Source organism: Microplitis mediator, chromosome 11 (genome assembly GCF_029852145.1).
Source record: "Microplitis mediator isolate UGA2020A chromosome 11, iyMicMedi2.1, whole genome shotgun sequence".
NCBI lineage: Eukaryota > Metazoa > Arthropoda > Insecta > Hymenoptera > Braconidae > Microplitis > Microplitis mediator.
The window spans coordinates 5,327,648-5,351,509 of NC_079979.1; positions in this window are offsets into that span (position 1 = coordinate 5,327,648).

A 23,862-nucleotide genomic window follows, 5' to 3' on the forward strand; every position below is an offset into this window, starting at 1 on the left:
GAGATATCCGGTACTATACTATATTCCGTTCAATTTGATCTAAAATTGTCTATAAGGCTATCGATATTTTTCTGAGTTTATCTATAAATTGTCTTAGTGAGAAGGTTAATTGTAGGTTTAGGTTTCACTGTATTTCAAAATCGGGAATTTTCTTCCGAAAAAATCAATTCTTGCCCCTAATACACTTTACAGTTGTTATTGTCCAATTTTATTCAACTTCTGAGCTTTTAAAAACAATCCAAAGAAACTTCAGCGCAAAGTCATAAAAAATAAGCCAAATTTAGAAATTTTTTTAATTTCAATCGAAAAAAAAAAATGTAAAGGAAAGTCGGCACAAAATGGGAATGGCGGGGTCCAATACTGTCTTGGTTGAAGTTTTTTTTGAGACAAAAAAATTGAGAATCGAAGGTTTCCGATTTCGAAAAAATTACGGTTTTATTGAAAAAACTGAAATATTTTATATATCGTGACTTCCGAAAAATTTTTTGTATTTTTTTCTGAAAACTACAATTAAAAACAAAATTTTTCAAAAAAAAAAAAGTGCCAAAATGTCAATTTGTGTCAAAGTTACAGCAATTTGAAAAAAAAGAGCGTTTTTTTTCAAAAATTCGTAACTTTTTTTGGGTTGGGTAAAAAAATCTGAAAAAATTCAGGAAAATGTTTTTGGTAGGGTAGAAAATGATAAAAAATTTTCAGCGAAATCGAAGGGGGTCGGGCCGAAACCTCGGTGATTTGGCATGGAATGCCCCATATACACTTAATACTAAATTTAATCATAATTAATAATTAATAATCGAGAGTTTTACAACGTAGTTTTACTACGCATGCGCCGCTTCCATCTCACCGGGATACCAGTCCCAACTTTATTAATATAAATTTTTCTCGGTAATTTAATTATAATAATTATTCCCGAGTCTTTTATTTAATTTAAACAAGTAAAGGAATTTAACGTTGTCGAGGGAAAATCCTGACAACTAAATTTTACCGATAATAACTTCTCGCATGCACAGAGAATAGAAAGTAATTTTGACAAATTTAATATAAGAATTCAGAATCAAAAGACGATAAATAAATGAGGGGATCTCCTCCACGTGTTTGACGAATATAAAACAATATTAATTTCAAAACCTTGATCCTGAAGAACTTACATCAACCTGTCCCAGGTGTCGAGGTGCGTTGGACATCTTAGTGGACAACAGCAGGATCTTTTCCTTTCAAATGATAGATAACACTTGACGTGAAACTCAATGGAAAAAATATCACTCAAGATTTGTGGCGTCTGCCTGAATGTTAGACTGTAAAAGTGTTTAGTGTTCGAAAGATTTCAGCGACTGCTCGATTCGACCAGTGAACGATAATTAAATTGTTGGTTGGGTTGTCTGGCGACGAGGTGTCCAGTTTACCCCTACCGTTACGCCGCCGAACCAAAGTCGACGCAAGGGCGGGTGCGCAGATAAAGGGCGCGAAATTTAATTTTCTGCTGACCTGGCAGTCGACACCAGGCCACCCCGTTACAACCCCCGTCACCAGACTGACGTTAGGTCAGGGAAAATTAAATTTGGAGTGAGCCTTGATGGATAATTCAGTTTATTTTTAGACAAAAGAATGAATAATAAAAAAATATATGGAAAAGAGGTTCAGAGACAAGGTCCTTATTCACGCCGGCCCAGCACGGCCAAGACGGCCTCTTCCCAAATGTTTCGGGGGCTCTCCTCGATCACGACCTCCTGGTCGATGTTTAGGACGTCAGGATCTTCCTCGTCTAACTCCTTCTCGTCCACGGGTTTGGGTTGAGGGTCGCTCTCGGAAGGGCGAATGCCTTCCCCTTCAACCCGCACCTCTGGTTGTTCGATGCGCCGACCCACCGGTGGAAAGAAGTCCGGGTCGCTCGGAGTCACGTAATCCACGTTCTTCCAGTTAGTCGGGAATTGTGACTGGGGTCGCGGTGGCGGTATGTAGCACATGTGGGGCGGGGCATCTGGCCCAGCCTGCTGTGGTGGGCGAACGGTGGGAATCGCCAACAAATTCCCTTGTACGAGGGAGCCATCCCCCATCCGAATGCTCTGGCGGCTCCTGCGCCCCAAACGGTCAAACGTGCGCACGTCAGTAAGGGTGTAATACCGACGGGGATGATCAAGATAGTGCTCCAGGGTCAACCAGTCCCTTGTAGGTCTCTGAAAAAGAATTTTAAGATAGTTTATTTTGACCTCAAACTCCTTCGTGGAATTTTGAGATCTGGAACATAATGTTTACCAAGGGTTTTCCCTTTATCGTCTTTTAAAATCACAATTAACGGACTAATTATCTGATCTACTATAGCGGGTCCCAAAAATTTGCATGCTAAACTCGCACTATATTTATCTACTTTTTTACTGAGTTTTCTATTAGGATAATAAACCTGATCTCCTATCTTAAGAGTAGGAAGATCCTTAATGCCGTTATCATGATACCGAGCCTGTTTCTCGCTCTCTTTTCTCATGATATCCTCAACCTTATGTCGCAACTGGTCCAAACGATTTACTCGCGCGCGCCAAGCCAGATTTTCGAGCTCTAAGTCATCAATCTCGAGGTTAGTAATTTTTCCCGATAACCTGGGCTCTTTACCGTGTACTAGATAATAAGGAGACATCTTGAGAGATGCATGGTATGAACTATTGTATGCGAGTTGTAACTCACCTAAGTGTTCATCCCAAGATGTCTGATTTTTATCAATAAAAGCCCGAATCATTGGTTTTAGGGTCCTGTTTATCCGCTCGACAGGATTACCCTGGGGGTGAGCGACAGCGGTAGTTGTCAGCTTCACACCAGTTTCAAGTAAAAATCTTTAACCAATTGGTTAATAAATTCAGTACCGTTATCAGTAACCAAAAACATGGGATAACCCCAACGAGAAAACGCGCGATAAAAACATTTTTTAATGTTCTTGCCAGTTTGTTTACGTAACCGAAAAACTTCAATAAATCGTGTATATAAGTCTTGAATAATCAAGATTTACTGATAGCCATTTTTTGAACGAGGAAAAGGTCCGGTGACATCGGCAGCTACAATTCCCCATGGCTCAATGGGCTGTCGTGTTCTCATGGGCCCTTGTGAAGAAGTCTGTTTATATTTTACCTTCTTACATGTTTCGCAGGCTTCGACGTAGTCAGCGACATCTTTATACATGCCGGGCCAGTAATACTTGGTTTTAATGCGCTGGTACATTTTTTCTCGACCCAAATGTCCAGCGTCAGGTACATCATGATTGTTTTTCAGTACTTCGGTTACTTCATAGTCGCGTAGTACAATCTTCCAGGCATCTTGATCCTCTATAAACTCTTTTAAATAATCAGGCTTGAAATACTGTAATTTATCATCGACAATTCTCCACTCTACAAAATTTTCAGGATGTTTCCTTACGTTTAATTTTTTAATATCATACCAATCTTTTGATTGGATATTTTTGAAAATAATACCTTCAGATTTGACTTCCTTTAATACTTCCGACCAATCAACAGGGCTGTCATCCTCATACAAACGTGATAGGGCATCTGGTCCCTCATTCTCGTGTCCACGACGGTGCTCTATGGTAATCTGGTGGGACAGCAACTCCATTGCCCATCTTGCGAGACGACTGTTGGGGTCTCTTAAAGTATGTAACCACTTGAGAGAAGCGTGGTCAGTGACCACGGTGGAAGGTGCTCCCTCAAGGTAACATCTCAGCTTACGTACAGCCCATACAACTGCCAAACACTCCTTTTCAGTGGTTGTATAGCGGGTCTCTGCACCCCGTAGCGGACGACTCAAACAAATTATCAGATATTCCTTATCTGTTTCTGGATCCTTCTGCAAAAGGAATGCCCCCAATCCGGTGTCACTCGCGTCTGTATACAAGACATATGGCAGCCCTGGGTTTGGTATTGCTAAAGGTTTGGCCTCGATAAGTGCTTGTTTAAGCTTCTGGAAAGCCTCTTCTTCTTCTGGTCCCCATTTCCACTCCGAATTGACACTGCAAAGTTTATTGAGTGGTCCCTGAACTTTAGCCACGTTCTGTAAATGACGATGATACCAATTAACGAGTCCACAAAAACTTCGCACTTGCTTCCGACTAGTTGGACGAGGTAATTTTATGATCGGAGCAATCTTTTCTGGATCAGGGCGTAAGCCCTCGCTGTCCACGATGAAACCCAGGAATTTTACCTCGGATCTGGCAAACTTACACTTCTTTGGATTAATTAATAAGCCAGCTTCGCTAAATACTTCAAAAACGAGTAAAAGTATCTGCTTATGTTCTTCATATGTTGTGCTGATAATGACCCAATCATCCAAATAGGCAAAGACCTTATCGATCCAAGCTCGAGGTAAATTCCTTTCATGTATAAGATGTGTAAAACGGTCTCGAAGCTTATCCATGGCTTTCTGGAATGTAGATGGTGCTCCAGATAAACCATAGGGCATTCTTACCCATTCATACTGTCCGCGCCCTTCAACTGAGAAGGCAGTTAAAGGAATGGAATCTTCCGCCATTAAAATCTGATGAAAAGCTTCGGTTAGATCCATCGTAGTTATAATGACAGCTCCGTGCAAAGCACTCAATATCCTGAGCATGTTTGGTAGTGGGTGCGCAGGTAAAACTGTCCATCGATTAATAGGTCGATAATCGACACAGAATCGCCAGTCTCCATTCGCCTTATGGACCATTACTGGTGAACATGACCAAAAACTATTACTTGGACGTATGTAACCTTTCTCCAGCAGCTCGTCAATTTGCTTGTTGAGTTCAGCAGTTATTACAGGACTTCTCCTATACGGACGCACCTGTATAGGCTTAACCCCGTGTTGAAGAACTATTTTATGTTGTACCAAATTAGTTAAGCCTTGTTTTGGGAGTAGTTGAAATTTATCCAATTCCACCTTGAGAAATTTATCGAAGTCAGCCTCCTGACTAGAGGTTAATACCTGACATCGAGCACGCTGTTCATTGCAATTAATTTTCTGAAACTGGAAAAATTCTTTCGTGCCATCAAATCTCCATGTTTGATTAGCACAATTAATTTTGACGCCAAACTGCAAGGCAAAATCCATACCCAAAACGATTGAATGGCTTAAATCTTCCATGACGCTGAGATACTGTTCTCCAGCGACAGAACCAATTTGAATTATTATAAAAGGTGCACCACCTATTGTCTTGCACGCTGTGTGGTTGGCCAGAAGAACTCCTCGACGCTGCGTGTCATCCTCTTGTAGTTCTCCTGAACTAAATTGACATATTTTATTATACACAGCCGAGTTTATGTAGGACCTCTCGCTGCCTGTATCAATTATCCCGTTCAGCTGGATCCCAAACACCCAGACAGACACTGGTATTCTGGCTGTTATTGCTGGCGGACGAGAGCCAGTGCCAGATAAAAATCTAGAACGAGAAGCGATTTTATTAATAATGTGAGAGGGTAGGTGTTTACCTCTTAATATTCCAGGCAGGAAACCAGCTCGAGAAGCCTCAGGTGACGTTGGTACACTGGAGGGTTGTCCTTCTTCAAGATCAGACTCCAATCCTGAGTCTAGTTCGTCCTCCCATGGTTCATCAGGTTCTTCTGGATCTGTTAATGGTTCCAATCCACACAAATAGGGCGTGCCCTCAATATTGATAGCACTTGGTTCCTCATTTTCATCGGTACCGACTGGAGCAATTTCGACATCATGTGCACTTATCAGCATATCTTCAAATAATTTTATTAAATTTTCAAACACCTTTGAGCTCTCTGTAGATGATAAATTATTAATGTTTAAAAGATCAGAATAATTTAAATTTAATCCAGTAGACTTGAAGGTCTCTGGCACAGTATGGTCATCTGGGGACCGTTCTTCTTCGCCTAAGACTTCCCCCAGATGTACCTCGTCATTAGTTAAAATAGGTAAATCCTCGAAAACACTGAAACCGTTAACGTTTTCAAATAAATTACAAAAACTACTAAAACAAGTTTCTGAGGATTCGGAATTATCACTTCCATTAAAATTACTAAAATTATTTACACAAAACTGATTTTTATCAGCAACTAAATTATCATTACTACTAAAATTACTATTTACAAGAGCCTGTTCAATAACAGAACTCGTTTCAATAAAATTATTCATATTATTTACAATAGGCTTGGCCTTAATTTTTCCAGCTTTACCACGCTTATTTTTATCTGTTTCATTTTCAAAGAAATTTTTTGAGCGTTTCACTACGGAAAATTTTAACACGTTTGATGAGTCCTTCATTTCCAAGCAACAGGGGACGTGATTGTCATCGTCTGCCCTTAAATTTAAATCTTTACCTTTTTGAGGGACGTGAGTATCAACGCCAACCTCATTATCAATACCATTTCGTACACTGGGGACGTGAATATCATCGCCAACCCATATATTATTAATGTTTACCGCTTCAACAGTTTGGGGGGCGTGAAAGTCATCGCCAACCCCTTCTACCAAAATTTCATCATATTGGGGGGCGTGAAAGTCAACGCCAACCCCACCAAACAAATTTTTATCAAACTGAGTGACGTGAATATCATCGCCATCCTCAGCTAAAAATCTCATTTTAAATCTTTTATACCTCCTCATACTCCCTGGACTCATTTTCCGTCTTCTTTTTCGGATTCCCGAACCTTTTACGCCCCTTCTCCTGGGGAACCACCAGGAAAAGGGCGTGGCCCGTTTAAATGAACATTTTGATTATTATTATTATTATCACTACTTGGTAAAGCTGGGAAATTTTGTGGAATTAATTGTCCCGGATTACGATCAGAATTATTATTATTATGATTATTATTTCGCGGATAATTATTAAAATTATTATTATTATTATTTGCAGGACCATTATTATTATTATTATTAGGTTGACGCTGGAAATTATTAGGATTTCGAGATCCATTTCCAGGCGGGAAACCTTGGATTGCAAAGCAATCCTGTCTGAGGTGGCCAATTTTATTGCAGTATGTGCATATGTCAACTCTCGGGTTAATACATTCCCTGAACCTGTGGCCATTCTGACCACAGTTATGGCAGGGGAATGTATTAGGATTGACCTGAGGTCTTAAAAAATTATTGCGAGTTCCTTGACCGAAATTTGGTCTCGAGTAGTTGTTTCTGATTACTGGGTTTTGGCGATAAGAATATGGGTAGTTTACCGTAGGTTGAGAAGGTTGTTGGTTCAAAGGTGGAACAAAATATTGTTGGGGGGCTTCCCCTGTACTCAACAAAAATTGAGGTTTGGTGGTAGTTGAACTACCAACTGAAGCACAAACAACAAAACCCCCAGTTGGGTTTTCTTTAACCTCCTCGATGACTAGAGGTTGTTTTATCGACCCGGTATCTATACAAATTTCAGTACCAGCCAATTCCTGAAGAGCTAGGAATCTGGATTTCTCCTTGGGCTTTGGTACTGATTTATTGAAAGTTTCGGAGGATGATGATCTGAATAAACGCTTACTCTCTTCCATTGACTGCGTGGCTTCATGTAGAACCGTCAAAAAGGAATCATAATCGCGGACTGATCTTGCGAATACCAACATTCTCAATTCACTAGGTAAATGATTTTGAATGCAGGTAATCTGTTCTTGCTCAGATGGCGGTGAGCGCATTTCAAAATATTTTTGTTGCATTCTGAAGGTGAAATCCACCATGGATTCACCCTCAGCCGGCTTCATGTGCACTATTTCCATCAGCACTTGGGTGTCGGTTTTAGATGTGCCAAACACACGAAGGAATTCCCTTTTGAAATGTTGATAATCAGTCCAGCGTAGGAAATTGGTGTCAAACCACTGAGCAGCTTTACCTTCCAATAGGTAACTCATTATCCGGGTCGCGTCAGATTCTGCCCAACCTTCTCGATACATTCTAGCCTCTACTGCAGCGATGAATCCATTTGCGGATAAATCTGCCTGTGGATATCTCAATGTCCACAGCTTGAGGTGTTGTCTAATATCGCGCCATTTCCTCTCATCTTGATTGTTGTATTCTCGTGGCGAGAATGTCTCGGGGCCATTTCCCCGACTTGATTGGCCATACATGGGGTTTCCCGTAAACCTATTATTAAAATTATTATTATTACAATTTTGAGAAGTTGTGTCAATGTTATCTTCCAGAAAAACCTCATTTGGAGCATTATTTTCATAATTACGAGGATCATTCATTATATTTTGACATTGAGGAGCGGGTATGGCTGCACGACACCCCCCGTCACCAAAACTGTTAGCCATCTGGTGAACAGTTTGAGGTAAAGAAGGAGCAGCCCCAGTTTGATTACTCAATGAGAACCGTTGAAGAAGGTTCATGACCTCGCTCATTGTCATAGTCGGTTCACCACCTGTTGGGACCGGTACTGGAACAGAGCCAGGTAAAGAAACGGAACCTGGGACCAACACGGCCTGAACACGACTAGTATCTTCATTTGTAGGGTGATTTCCCTGGTTGAGGATCGGATTCAGTAATAAACTCCTTATCGGTAATTGATTTTCGTTTGAATTCTCTCTCTGATTTGAGTTATTTCGGTTCGAATTCGAATTCATACCCAAATTTTCCGAATTTTGGTTATTTAGGTTTAGGTTTCGGGTTGAGTTTACATTTGAATTTAGATTTTGATTTAAATTCGAGTTTAGATTTCGATCTAAATTTGAATTTGTAATTTGATTTGAATTTAAATTTTGATTTAAATTTGAAATTTGATTTGAGTCAGAGTTCTCTGTTAAATTTAAATTTGAATTCGGGATAACAATTAGATTTGAATTTACATTTGAATGTAAATTCGGATTTGAATTTGAATTAGAAGGTTGGTTTGAGTTTATATTCGGGGTAGTACTATTTAGCGTGTTCATATTACCCGTACTGTTGGATGTAGGGATAACCCCAGTAGACGACGTTATCGGGTGTATCCCGGAGCTAGACACCGTAGTTGTAGGCCTTGTTATTGTAGCCGTTGTTACTCTTGTCGACGTTACTGCTCTTGTTGTCGACGGTGCTGGTGGTGAATGTGTGACTCTTGGTGGTGGTGTCACCATAATCTGTATGTCGTCATCTCTTTGGCTATTCGACCTCAGCAATCGTTTACTATTTTGGCTGGTACTTGACATCTTGTTGATCTTCAGGTTTTGTATGTCACTCGCACAGTATGAACACTAATCACTTTCTCACAATAAAAGATTATTAGTTTAAGTAAAAGAAAATTTTACCGATTCTCAACGAAAGGATAATCCCTTATTGACACTCTCGAAATTTTATTTATTAAGCCTAAGTCCTAAGACTTTATTTATTTTAGTTTATTATAAATATGACAAACTTAATTTATATAATTATCGTAATCCGTCACAATATTTTATGTATTTTACTATTATTTATCTATCCGGTAATTTCAATTTTGTTTCTCTCTATAAATTACACTACAGGATTAGTTTAATTTACTTAAATATTTTATTACAAAGTTTATTTCAGTAAATAATTTATTTCATTTATAATTTTAGTTTAAGCGATGATAAATTTTCACGTTAAAATTTACCATTAAAATTTTAACATAAAATTCAAAGTTTTAAATTTAATTCTTATCCTGTAGTGTAAATTTATTTTTATATCCGGCCGAGAAATGAGTCATGCAGATTAGACGGTATTATTTTCCCGCGCTTTTTTCTAGATTTTATTAACAAAAATTTCCCGACCAATTTTATGCGTTAATTTCTATTGTAAATTTTATATATAAACGATTGACGATTTGCGACAAATTTATGGCAAGATTTTTGTTCCAGATCTTCGTAACACTTTTAATTAAATGAGGATTTGATCCTTATTCGTCAAACACGTTTTTCGGAGAGTAATTTCCCTTAAAAAAATTTTTTTTTTTTTTTTTTTTTTTTTAATTTTCCCACTATCCAAATCTATCAGACATTTGCAACTAAACGTTGGGCGCCATTGTAAGGGTTGGCCCTTGCTTCCCCGTACTAAGAAGTTCGGACCATCCTTCGATAGAAAATTGAGTATTTGAAATTTTCGGGTTCAGAAATGTCTGACGTAGCTGAGTACGCAGCTCGATTTGGAATAGGGGAAAGGTTGTTAAAATAATATAACAATGACTCTAAATTTAATTGTGGCTCCTTTATTATAAATAAATAATTACTTGTCTAATATATACGCTTAATACTAAATTTAATCATAATTAATAATTAATAATCGAGAGTTTTACAACGTAGTTTTACTACGCATGCGCCGCTTCCATCTCACCGGGATACCAGTCCCAACTTTATTAATATAAATTTTTCTCGGTAATTTAATTATAATAATTATTCCCGAGTCTTTTATTTAATTTAAACAAGTAAAGGAATTTAACGTTGTCGAGGGAAAATCCTGACAACTAAATTTTACCGATAATAACTTCTCGCATGCACAGAGAATAGAAAGTAATTTTGACAAATTTAATATAAGAATTTAGAATCAAAAGACGATAAATAAATGAGGGGATCTCCTCCACGTGTTTGACGAATATAAAACAATATTAATTTCAAAACCTTGATCCTGAAGAACTTACATCAACCTGTCCCAGGTGTCGAGGTGCGTTGGACATCTTAGTGGACTACAGCAGGATCTTTTCCTTTCAAATGATAGATAACACTTGACGTGAAACTCAATGGAAAAAATATCACTCAAGATTTGTGGCGTCTGCCTGAATGTTAGACTGTAAAAATGTTTAGTGTTCGAAAGATTTGAGCGACTGCTCGATTCGACCAGTGAACGATAATTGAATTGTTGGTTGGGTTGTCTGGCGACGAGGTGTCCAGTTTACCCCTACCGTTACGCCGCCGAACCAAAGTCGACGCAAGGGCGGGTGCGCAGATAAAGGGCGCGAAATTTAATTTTCTGCTGACCTGGCAGTCGACACCAGGCCACCCCGTTACAATATAATATGTAATATGCATCAGATATAGTGCAAAAATTAGTATCTTATGCTGTGACAAATTAAATTTCATACTGCAAATTTTTTTATTAAAAATTTTCGTAGCATCGTTTTATTGCATTCCAACCGTAGTTTGTATAAATTTTTTAATCATGACAGAAAATTTTCGTAGTTTAGTAGTAGATAAAACAGATACAGCTTTAACCAAAAACAGGATCCGAAAAATTTCTAGATGTAACTAATCCCGTGATGGTCTAGAATATCCAGACGAAAATTAGATGTCTAATCATTTTCGTTAAGTTGCAGTAACTTAAGCCTATGTAACTTCTGGCTGCACAACTAAATATCAACATCAAAAATATTCATCAGACATAAAATCCAAGTCAAATTTTAGAATATTTTGCACGTATTTGGCGTTTATTTCAGGCAATTTTTGCAAATTTTATATCTTGTGTATATTCGTTTATTGATTTGTCAATTTTTTGTTATGGACTTGTTGAATTGAAAACAAACAGTTGAATAATTGCTACTTTTCTATTAGGCTCGGAATAAATTTTTTTTTTTTTTTCAATATAAAAAAAGTTATCCATTTGTTGTTACTTAAATAGTTTTAATTACTTGAACGTTTTTTTTAAAATAAAAATTTAAATTGATATCATAGTTTTTCTAATACAAGAAGACACTGTAGATGGCACTTTTCAATTGTTTCTCGCAGATACTCGTGAAACGTATAGTTTCAATATATAACATTTTGTAGACAGACGTTGATGGGCACTTCGGACAAAGTCATGTTGGATGCCTAAAGGTTCTTTGCACGTAGCAGTCAATCAGGATACACAGGATCGACAAAATGCGCAAAAAAGGAAATCAAAGTCTTACGCCTAGGAAATGGTTCTCAAAAGAAGAGAATCATTAGGCAAAAAATGACAATAAAAATAACAAACTGCCTGCAAAGAAGGGGTAGCTCTGATCGGGGGAAGCGTAATGCACTTCCATACTGGATCATAAGTGTAGAAACACACTAGGCAACTGCTACTCCGTTACTCGACCAAAAGGAAGATGCCAAGGTCGAGTAATCCTTTTGTTTTTCATATATTTGATGAGATATAATTTTTTAATTTAAAATTATGACTTTTTTTTTACGTTAATTATTGACAAAAAAAAAAAAAAAAATTAAATCATTTACTTGTAATATGTATAATAGATTTTTTTTACGAGGGTATATAATTATTTTTGTAAATAATTTTTCAACTTTGATAATAACTTTAGGTAAAATTAATAACAAGGCTTTTAAAGTTTTCTGTAGCCTAAGAATTTATAATACGCTAATATTTCTAATACATGATTGATATTGTCAGAAACGAAACGTCTAATCCAAGTTTTTATTCACTTTGCTAGTGCAATAAGAATAGTATAGATTTTTCACGTTAACCGTAGCAGCTTAAAATAGAGCAGGCCAATTTGAATCATGAGAAAATTAATAATTTTATTAAGATCAAATTTGATAGCACGTCATATTTTATTGTTGAAAGTAATAATTTTTTATTTTTTGAAAATAATATAGCAAGTAATAAAGTACAGGAAGGTTTTTATATATAAATTTTTCCATTAAATTTTGAGTTATTGACGTATATCATATGTAATATAAATCAGATATAGTGCAAAAATTAGTATCTTATGCTGTGACAAATTGAATTTCATACTGCAAATTTTTTTATTAAAATTTTTCGTAGCATCGTTTTATTGCATTCCAACCGTAGTTTGTATAAATTTTTTAATCATGACAGAAAATTTTCGTAGTTGAGTAGTAGATAAAACAGATACAGCTTTAACCAAAAACAGGATCCGAAAAATTTCTAGATGTTACTAATCCCGTGATGGTCTAGAATATCCAGTCGAAAATTAGATGTCTATTCATTTTCGTTAAGTTGCAGTAACTTAAGCCTATTTAACTTCTGGCTGCACAACTAAATATCAACATCAAAAATATTCATCAGACATAAAATCCAAGACAAATTTTAGAATATTTTGCACGTATTTGGCGTTTATTTCAGGCAATTTTTGCAAATTTTAGATCGTGTGTATATTCGTTTATTGATTTGTCAATTTTTTGTTATGGACTTGTTGAATTGAAAACAAAAAGTTGAATAATTGCTACTTTTCTATTAGGCCCGAAATAAATTTTTTTTTTTTTTTCAATATAAAAAAAGTTATCCATTTGTTGTTACTTAAATAGTTTCGATTACTTGAACGTTTTTTTTAAAATAAAAATTTAAATTGATATCATAGTTTTTCGAATACGAGAAGACACTGTAGATGGCACTTTTCAATTGTTTCTCGCAGATACTCGTGAAACGTATAGTTTCAATATATAACATTTTGTAGACAGACGTTGATGGGCACTTCGGACAAAGTCATGTTGAATGCCTAAAGGTTCTTTGCACGTAGCAGTCAATCAGGATACACAGGATCGACAAAATGCGCAAAAAAGGAAATCAACGTCTTACGCCTAGGAAATGGTTCTCAAAAGAAGAGAATCATTAGGCAAAAAATGACAATAAAAATAACAAACTGCCTGCAAAGAAGGGGTAGCTCTGATCGGGGGAAGCGTAATGCACTTCCATACTGGATCATAAGTGTAGAAACACACTAGGCAACTGCTACTCCGTTACTCGACCAAAAGGAAGATGCCAAGGTCGAGTAATCCTTTTGTTTTTCATATATTTGATGAGATATAATTTTTTAATTTAAAATTATGACTTTTTTTTTACGTTAATTATTGACAAAAAAAAAAAAAAAAATTAAATCATTTACTTGTAATATGTATAATAGATTTTTTTTACGAGGGTATATAATTATTTTTGTAAATAATTTTTCAACTTTGATAATAACTTTAGGTAAAATTAATAACAAGGCTTTTAAAGTTTTCTGTAGCCTAAGAATTTATAATACGCTAATATTTCTAATACATGATTGATATTGTCAGAAACGAAACGTCTAATCCAAGTTTTTATTCACTTTGCTAGTGCAATAAGAATAGTATAGATTTTTCACGTTAACCGTTGCAGCTTAAAATAGAGCAGGCCAATTTGAATCATGAGAAAATTAATAATTTTATTAAGATCAAATTTGATAGCACGTCATATTTTATTGTTGAAAGTAATAATTTTTTATTTTTTGAAAATAATATAGCAAGTAATAAAGTACAGGAAGGTTTTTATATATAAATTTTTCCATTAAATTTTGAGTTATTGACGTATATCATATGTAATATAAATCAGATATAGTGCAAAAATTAGTATCTTATGCTGTGACAAATTGAATTTCATACTGCAAATTTTTTTATTAAAATTTTTCGTAGCATCGTTTTATTGCATTCCAACCGTAGTTTGTATAAATTTTTTAATCATGACAGAAAATTTTCGTAGTTGAGTAGTAGATAAAACAGATACAGCTTTAACCAAAAACAGGATCCGAAAAATTTCTAGATGTTACTAATCCCGTGATGGTCTAGAATATCCAGTCGAAAATTAGATGTCTATTCATTTTCGTTAAGTTGCAGTAACTTAAGCCTATTTAACTTCTGGCTGCACAACTAAATATCAACATCAAAAATATTCATCAGACATAAAATCCAAGACAAATTTTAGAATATTTTGCACGTATTTGGCGTTTATTTCAGGCAATTTTTGCAAATTTTAGATCGTGTGTATATTCGTTTATTGATTTGTCAATTTTTTGTTATGGACTTGTTGAATTGAAAACAAAAAGTTGAATAATTGCTACTTTTCTATTAGGCCCGAAATAAATTTTTTTTTTTTTTTCAATATAAAGAAAGTTATCCATTTGTTGTTACTTAAATAGTTTCGATTACTTGAACGTTTTTTTTAAAATAAAAATTTAAATTGATATCATAGTTTTTCGAATACGAGAAGACACTGTAGATGGCACTTTTCAATTGTTTCTCGCAGATACTCGTGAAACGTATAGTTTCAATATAGAACATTTTGTAGACAGACGTTGATGGGCACTTCGGACAAAGTCATGTTGAATGCCTAAAGGTTCTTTGCACGTAGCAGTCAATCAGGATACACAGGATCGACAAAATGCGCAAAAAAGGAAATCAACGTCTTACGCCTAGGAAATGGTTCTCAAAAGAAGAGAATCATTAGGCAAAAAATGACAATAAAAATAACAAACTGCCTGCAAAGAAGGGGTAGCTCTGATCGGGGAAAGCGTAATGCACTTCCATACTGGATCAGAAGTGTAGAAACACACTAGGCAACTGCTACTCCGTTACTCGACCAAAAGGAAGATGCCAAGGTCGAGTAATCCTTTTGTTTTTCATATATTTGATGAGATATAATTTTTTAATTTAAAATTATGACTTTTTTTTTACGTTAATTATTGACAAAAAAAAAAAAAAAAATTAAATCATTTACTCGTAATATGTATAATAGATTTTCTTTACGAGGGTATATAATTATTTTTGTAAATAATTTTTCCACTTTGATAATAACTTTAGGTAAAATTAATAACAAGGCTTTTAAAGTTTTCTGTAGCCTAAGAATTTATAATACGCTAATATTTTTAATACATGATTGATATTGTCAGAAACGAAACGTCTAATCCAAGTTTTTATTCACTTTGCTAGTGCAATAAGAATAGTATAGATTTTTCACGTTAACCGTAGCAGCTTAAAATAGAGCAGGCCAATTTGAATCATGAGAAAATTAATAATTTTATTAAGATCAAATTTGATAGCACGTCATATTTAATTGTTGAAAGTAATAATTTTTTATTTTTTGATAATAATATAGCAAGTAATAAATTACAGGAAGGTTTTTATATATAAATTTTTCCATTAGATTTTGAGTTATTGACGTATATAATATGTAATATAAATCAGATATAGTGCAAAAATTAGTATCTTATGCTGTGACAAATTAAATTTCATACTGCAAATTTTTTTATTAAAAATTTTCGTAGCATCGTTTTATTGCATTCCAACCGTAGTTTGTATAAATTTTTTAATCATGACAGAAAATTTTCGTAGTTTAGTAGTAGATAAAACAGATACAGCTTTAACCAAAAACAGAATCCGAAAAATTTCTAGATGTTACTAATCCCGTGATGGTCTAAAATATCCAGTCGAAAATTAGATGTCTATTCATTTTCGTTAAGTTGCAGTAACTTAAGCCTATGTAACTTCTGGCTGCACAACTAAATATCAACATCAAAAATATTCATCAGACATAAAATCCAAGTCAAATTTTAGAATATTTTGCACGTATTTGGCGTTTATTTCAGGCAATTTTTGCAAATTTTATATCTTGTGTATATTCGTTGATTGATTTGTCAATTTTTTGTTATGGACTTGTTGAATTGAAAACAAACAGTTGAATAATTGCTACTTTTCTATTAGGCTCGGAATAAATTTTTTTTTTTCTTTTCAATATAAAAAAAGTTATCCATTTGTTGTTACTTAAATAGTTTTAATTACTTAAACGTTTTTTTTAAAATAAAAATTTAAATTGATATCATAGTTTTTCTAATACAAGAAGACACTGTAGATGGCACTTTTCAATTGTTTCTCGCAGATACTCGTGAAACGTATAGTTTCAATATATAACATTTTGTAGACAGACGTTGATGGGCACTTCGGACAAAGTCATGTTGGATGCCTAAAGGTTCTTTGCACGTAGCAGTCAATCAGGATACACAGGATCGACAAAATGCGCAAAAAAGGAAATCAACGTCTTACGCCTAGGAAATGGTTCTCAAAAGAAGAGAATCATTAGGCAAAAAATGACAATAAAAATAACAAACTGCCTGCAAAGAAGGGGTAGCTCTGATCGGGGGAAGCGTAATGCACTTCCATACTGAATCAGAAGTGTAGAAACACACTAGGCAACTGCTACTCCGTTACTCGACCAAAAGGAAGATGCCAAGGTCGAGTAATCCTTTTGTTTTTCATATATTTGATGAGATATAATTTTTTAATTTAAAATTATAACTTTTTTTTTACGTTAATTATTGACAAAAAAAAAAAATAAATTAAATCATTTACTCGTAATATGTATAATAGATTTTCTTTACGAGGGTATATAATTATTTTTGTAAATAATTTTTCAACTTTGATAATAACTTTAGGTAAAATTAATAACAAGGCTTTTAAAGTTTTCTGTAGCCTAAGAATTTATAATACGCTAATATTTCTAATACATGATTGATATTGTCAGAAACGAAACGTCTAATCCAAGTTTTTATTCACTTTGCTAGTGCAATAAGAATAGTATAGATTTTTCACGTTAACCGTAGCAGCTTAAAATAGAGCAGGCCAATTTGAATCATGAGAAAATTAATAATTTTATTAAGATCAAATTTGATAGCACGTAATATTTTATTGTTGAAAGTAATAATTTTTTATTTTTTGAAAATAATATAGCAAGTAATAAATTACAGGAAGGTTTTTATATATAAATTTTTCCATTAAATTTTGAGTTATTGACGTATATCATATGTAATATAAATCAGATATAGTGCAAAAATTAGTATCTTATGCTGTGACAAATAAAATTTCATACTGCAAATTTTTTCATTAAAAATTTTCGTAGCATCGTTTTATTGCATTCCAACCGTAGTTTGTATAAATTTTTTAATCATGACAGAAAATTTTCGTAGTTTAGTGGTAGATAAAACAGATACAGCTTTAACCAAAAACAGGATCCGAAAAATTTCTAGATGTTACTAATCCCGTGATGGTCTAGAATATCCAGTCGAAAATTAGATGTCTATTCATTTTCGTTAAGTTGCAGTAACTTAAGCCTTTGTAACTTCTGGCTGCACAACTAAATATCAACATCAAAAATATTTATCAGACATAAAATCCAAGACAAATTTTAGAATATTTTGCACGTATTTGGCGTTTATTTCAGGCAATTTTTGCAAATTTTATATCGTGTGTATATTTGTTTATTGATTTGTCAATTTTTTGTTATGGACTTGTTGAATTGAAAACAAAAAGTTGAATAATTGCTACTTTTCTATTAGGCTCGAAATAAATTTTTTTTTTTTTTTTTCAATATAAAAAAAGTTATCCATTTGTTGTTACTTGAATAGTTTTAATCACTTGAACGTTTTTTTTAAAATAAAAATTTAAATTGATATCATAGTTTTTCTAATACGATAAGACACTGTAGATGGCACTTTTCAATTGTTTCTCGCAGATACTCGTGAAACGTATAGTTTCAATATATAACATTTTGTAGACAGACGTTGATGGGCACTTCGGACAAAGTCATGTTGGATGCCTAAAGGTTCTTTGCACGTAGCAGTCAATCAGGATACACAGGATCGACAAAATGCGCAAAAAAGGAAATCAACGTCTTACGCCTAGGAAATGGTTCTCAAAAGAAGAGAATCATTAGGCAAAAAATGACAATAAAAATAACAAACTGCCTGCAAAGAAGGGGTAGCTCTGATCGGGGGAAGCGTAATGCACTTCCATACTGGATCAGAAGTGTAGAAACACACTAGGCAACTGCTACTCCGTTACTCGACCAAAAGGAAGATGCCAAGGTCGAGTAATCCTTTTGTTTTTCATATATTTGATGAGATATAATTTTTTAATTTAAAATTATGACTTTTTTTTTACGTTAATTATTGACAAAAAAAAAAAAAAAAATTAAATCATTTACTCGTAATATGTATAATAGATTTTTTTTACGAGGGTATATAATTATTTTTGTAAATAATTTTTCAACTTTGATACTAACTTTAGGTAAAATTAATAACAAAGCTTTTAAAGTTTTCTGTAGCCTAAGAATTTATAATACGCTAATATTTTTAATACATGATTGATATTGTCAGAATCGAAACGTCTAATCCAAGTTTTTATTTACTTTGCTAGTGCAATAAGAATAGTATAGATTATTCACGTTAACCGTAGCAGCTTAAAATAGAGCAGGCCAATTTGAATCATGAGAAAATTAATAATTTTATTAAGATCAAATTTGATAGCACGTAATATTTTATTGTTGAAAGTAATAATTTTTTATTTTTTGAAAATAATATAGCAAGTAATAAATTACAGGAAGGTTTTTATATATCAATTTTTCCATTAAATTTTGAGTTATTGACGTATATAATATGTAATATAAATCAGATATAGTGCAAAAATTAGTATCTTATGCTGTGACAAATTAAATTTCATACTGCAAATTTTTTTATTAAAAATTTTCGTAGCATCGTTTTATTGCATTCCAACCGTAGTTTGTATAAATTTTTTAATCATGACAGAAAATTTTCGTAGTTTAGTAGTAGATAAAACAGATACAGCTTTAACCAAAAACAGGATCCGAAAAATTTCTAGATGTTACTAATCCCGTGATGGTCTAGAATATCCAGTCGAAAATTAGATGTCTATTCATTTTCGTTAAGTTGCAGTAACTTAAGCCTATGTAACTTCTGGCTGCACAACTAAATATCAACATCAAATATATTCATCAGACATAAAATCCAAGACAAATTTTAGAATATTTTGCACGTATTTGGCGTTTATTTCAGGCAATTTTTGCAAATTTTATATCTTGTGTATATTTGTTTATTGATTTGTCAATTTTTTGTTATGGACTTGTTGAATTGAAAACAAAAAGTTGAATAATTGCTACTTTTCTATTAGGCTCGGAATAAATTTTTTTTTTTTTTTCAATATAAAAAAAGTTATCCATTTGTTGTTACTTAAATAGTTTTAATTACTTGAACGTTTTTTTTTAAATAAAAATTTAAATTGATATCATAGTTTTTCTAATACAAGAAGACACTGTAGATGGCACTTTTCAATTGTTTCTCGCAGATACACGTGAAACGTATAGTTTCAATATATAACATATGTAGACAGACGTTGATGGGCACTTCGGACAAAGTCATGTTGGATGCCTAAAGGTTCTTTGCACGTAGCAGTCAATCAGGATACACAGGTTCGACAAAATGCGCAAAAAAGGAAATCAACGTCTTACGCCTAGGAAATGGTTCTCAAAAGAAGAGAATCATTAGGCAAAAAATGACAATAAAAATAACAAACTGCCTGCAAAGAAGGGGTAGCTCTGATCGGGGAAAGCGTAATGCACTTCCATACTGGATCAGAAGTGTAGAAACACACTAGGCAACTGCTACTCCGTTACTCGACCAAAAGGAAGATGCCAAGGTCGAGTAATCCTTTTGTTTTTCATATATTTGATGAGATTTAATTTATTAATTTAAAATTATGACTTTTTTTTTACGTTAATTATTGACAAAAAAAAAAAAAAAATTAAATCATTTACTCGTAATATGTATAATAGATTTTTTTTACGAGGGTATATAATTATTTTTGTAAATAATTTTTCAACTTTGATAATAACTTTAGGTAAAATTAATAACAAAGCTTTTAAAGTTTTCTGTAGCCTAAGAATTTATAATACGCTAATATTTTTAATACATGATTGATATTGTCAGAAACGAAACGTCTAATCCAAGTTTTTATTTACTTTGCTAGTGCAATAAGAATAGTATAGATTTTTCACGTTAACCGTAGCAGCTTAAAATAGAGCAGGCCAATTTGAATCATGAGAAAATTAATAATTTTATTAAGATCAAATTTGATAGCACGTAATATTTTATTGTTGAAAGCAATAATTTTTTATTTTTTGAAAATAATATAGCAAGTAATAAATTACAGGAAGGTTTTTATATATCAATTTTTCAATTAAATTTTGAGTTATTGACGTATATAATATGTAATATGCACCAGATATAGTGCAAAAATTAGTATCTTATGCTGTGACAAATTAAATTTCATACTGCAAATTTTTTTATTAAAAATTTTCGTAGCATCGTTTTATTGCATTCCAACCGTAGTTTGTATAAATTTTTAATCATGACAGAAAATTTTCGTAGTTTAGTAGTAGATAAAACAGATACAGCTTTAACCAAAAACAGGATCCGAAAAATTTCTAGATGTTACTAATCCCGTGATGGTCTAGAATATCCAGTTGAAAATTAGATGTCTATTCATTTTCGTTAAGTTGCAGTAACTTAAGCCTATGTAACTTCTGGCTGCACAACTAAATATCAACATCAAAAATATTCATCAGACATAAAATCCAAGACAAATTTTAGAATATTTTGCACGTATTTGGCGTTTATTTCAGGCAATTTTTGCAAATTTTATATCTTGTGTATATTCGTTTATTGATTTGTCAATTTTTAGGTAGATTTTTCTAAAATCTAACTATTGTATTTGTCCTCATGGTCGATTTTTCAAGCAATTTTGTCACAACCTATCATAATTAGTTGAGTAGGGTTCGAAAATACCATCCGTTAAAAAATTTATATATGTATGTATATATATATATATATATATATATATATGGGATATAACGCAGTTTTGAGGACACGATTACGCCTACAATTCTTATCAGATCTTAATGAAATTTTTCACACTTATTCTATGGGCGATTATCACGGTTAAGTTCGAAGATGGGCAAAATCGGTTGATTAGTTTAGAAGTTATCGCTTTTTGAAATTTCCATGATTTTTTGAAAAAATCAATTTTTTTCCACATTCAAGTTCATATAATTTTAAAACTAATACTCATAGACAATTTCCGTAAAAAGTATCTGAAAGCTTGTCTAATAAGCTTTAATTTATGACCTTAGACTTTATATTTCGACCATTTCATCCTATAATTTGATGGCCTTGAAAATTTTAATGGAATCAAAAAATGTTGAAAATATGGGTTTCATTCCACATAACTTATGAATTTCCCATTATAATCCGGTTTCGTCAGTTGTATTTTATTGTGCACAAAATAACCTGTAAATTTCACAGCTATTTTATATTTCAAAAGTATTTCTTTTATTACTTATGATGGATCAAATGTACCTCTACTCCCTATGATTATCACTGGTCTTGTCATTACGATAGCACCTACAGTTCTTATCGGATCTTAATGAAATTTTCCACACTTATTCTATAGGCGATTATCTTGATCAAGTTCAAAGATGGGCTAAATCGTTCAAATAGTTTTGAAGTTATGGCTGTTTAAAATTTTCACGATTTTTCGAAAAAATCAGTTTTTATTCACTTTTAAAGTTTATATAACTTTAAAACTGAAACTCATAGATAATTTCTGTAAAAAGTATTCTAAAGCTTGACTAATAAGCTTTAATTTATGACCTTAACCTTTATGTTTCGAGTATTTCTTTCAATAATTTGATAGCCTTGAAATTTTCATGAAATCAAAAAAGTTGAAAATATGGTTTTCATTCCACATAACTTATGTATTTTCCATTATACTACAATTTTGTCAGTTGTACTTTATTGTGAACAAAATAACCTGCAAATTTTACAGCTATTTTATATTTTAAAAGTATTTCTTTTAATATTTATGATGTTTCAATCGTACCTGTAGTCCTAAAATTATATCTGATCTTGCCATCGTAATAGCAATTATAATTATGATCTCATACTAATTAAATTTTCTATAGTTTTTTCCGTGAAGGTTACTTTGTTAGGTTACCTATAAAATGTTTTGTCGAATCAACTATCTGAAGTTCTCTATCGAAAATAGTCGTCTTTTTTTACCCTCACTCTAAGAAAACGAGCCTAATATCATATCATGTCTATATACACTAACATGTATCGCAAGATATGTCTGTATGTGACTTTTTATAAATCTACCTTCCATTTCGGCTGCCGAATGGCCTTTTTTTGTTATGGACTTGTTGAATTGAAAACAAAAAGTTGAATAATTGCTACTTTTCTATTAGGCTCGGAATAAATTTTTTTTTTTTTTTCAATATAAAAAAAGTTATCCATTTGTTGTTACTTAAATAGTTTTAAATACTTGAACTTTTTTTTAAAATAAAAATTTAAATTGATATCATAGTTTTTCTAATACGAGAAGACACTGTAGATGGCACTTTTCAATTGTTTCTCGCAGATACTCGTGAAACGTATAGTTTCAATATATAACATTTTGTAGACAGACGTTAATGGGCACTTCGGACAAAGTCATGTTGGATGCCTAAAGGTTCTTTGCACGTAGCAGTCAATCAGGATACACAGGATCGACAAAATGCGCAAAAAAGGAAATCAACGTCTTACGCCTAGGAAATGGTTCTCAAAAGAAGAGAACCATTAGGCAAAAAATGACAATAAAAATAACAAACTGCCTGCAAAGAAGGGGTAGCTCTGATCGGGGGAAGCGTAATGCACTTCCATACTGGATCAGAAGTGTAGAAACACACTAGGCAACTGCTACTCCGTTACTCGACCAAAAGGAAGATGCCAAGGTCGAGTAATCCTTTTGTTTTTCATATATTTGATGAGATATAATTTTTTAATTTAAAATTATGACTTTTTTTTTACGTTAATTATTGACAAAAAAAAAAAAAAAAATTAAATCATTTACTCGTAATATGTATAATAGATTTTTTTTACGAGGGTATATAATTATTTTTGTAAATAATTTTTCAACTTTGATAATAACTTTGGGTAAAATTAATAACAAGGCTTTTAAAGTTTTCTGTAGCCTAAGAATTTATAATACGCTAATATTTTTAATACATGATTGATATTGTCAGAAACGAAACGTCTAATCCAAGTTTTTATTCACTTTGCTAGTGCAATAAGAATAGTATAGATTTTTCACGTTAACCGTAGCAGCTTAAAATAGAGCAGGCCAATTTGAATCATGAGAAAATTAATAATTTTATTAAGATCAAATTTGATAGCACGTAATATTTTATTGTTGAAAGTAATAATTTTTAATTTTTTGAAAATAATATAGCAAGTAATAAATTACAGGAAGGTTTTTATATATCAATTTTTCCATTAAATTTTGAGTTATTGACGTATATAATATGTAATATGCATCAGATATAGTGCAAAAATTAGTATCTTATGCTGTGACAAAT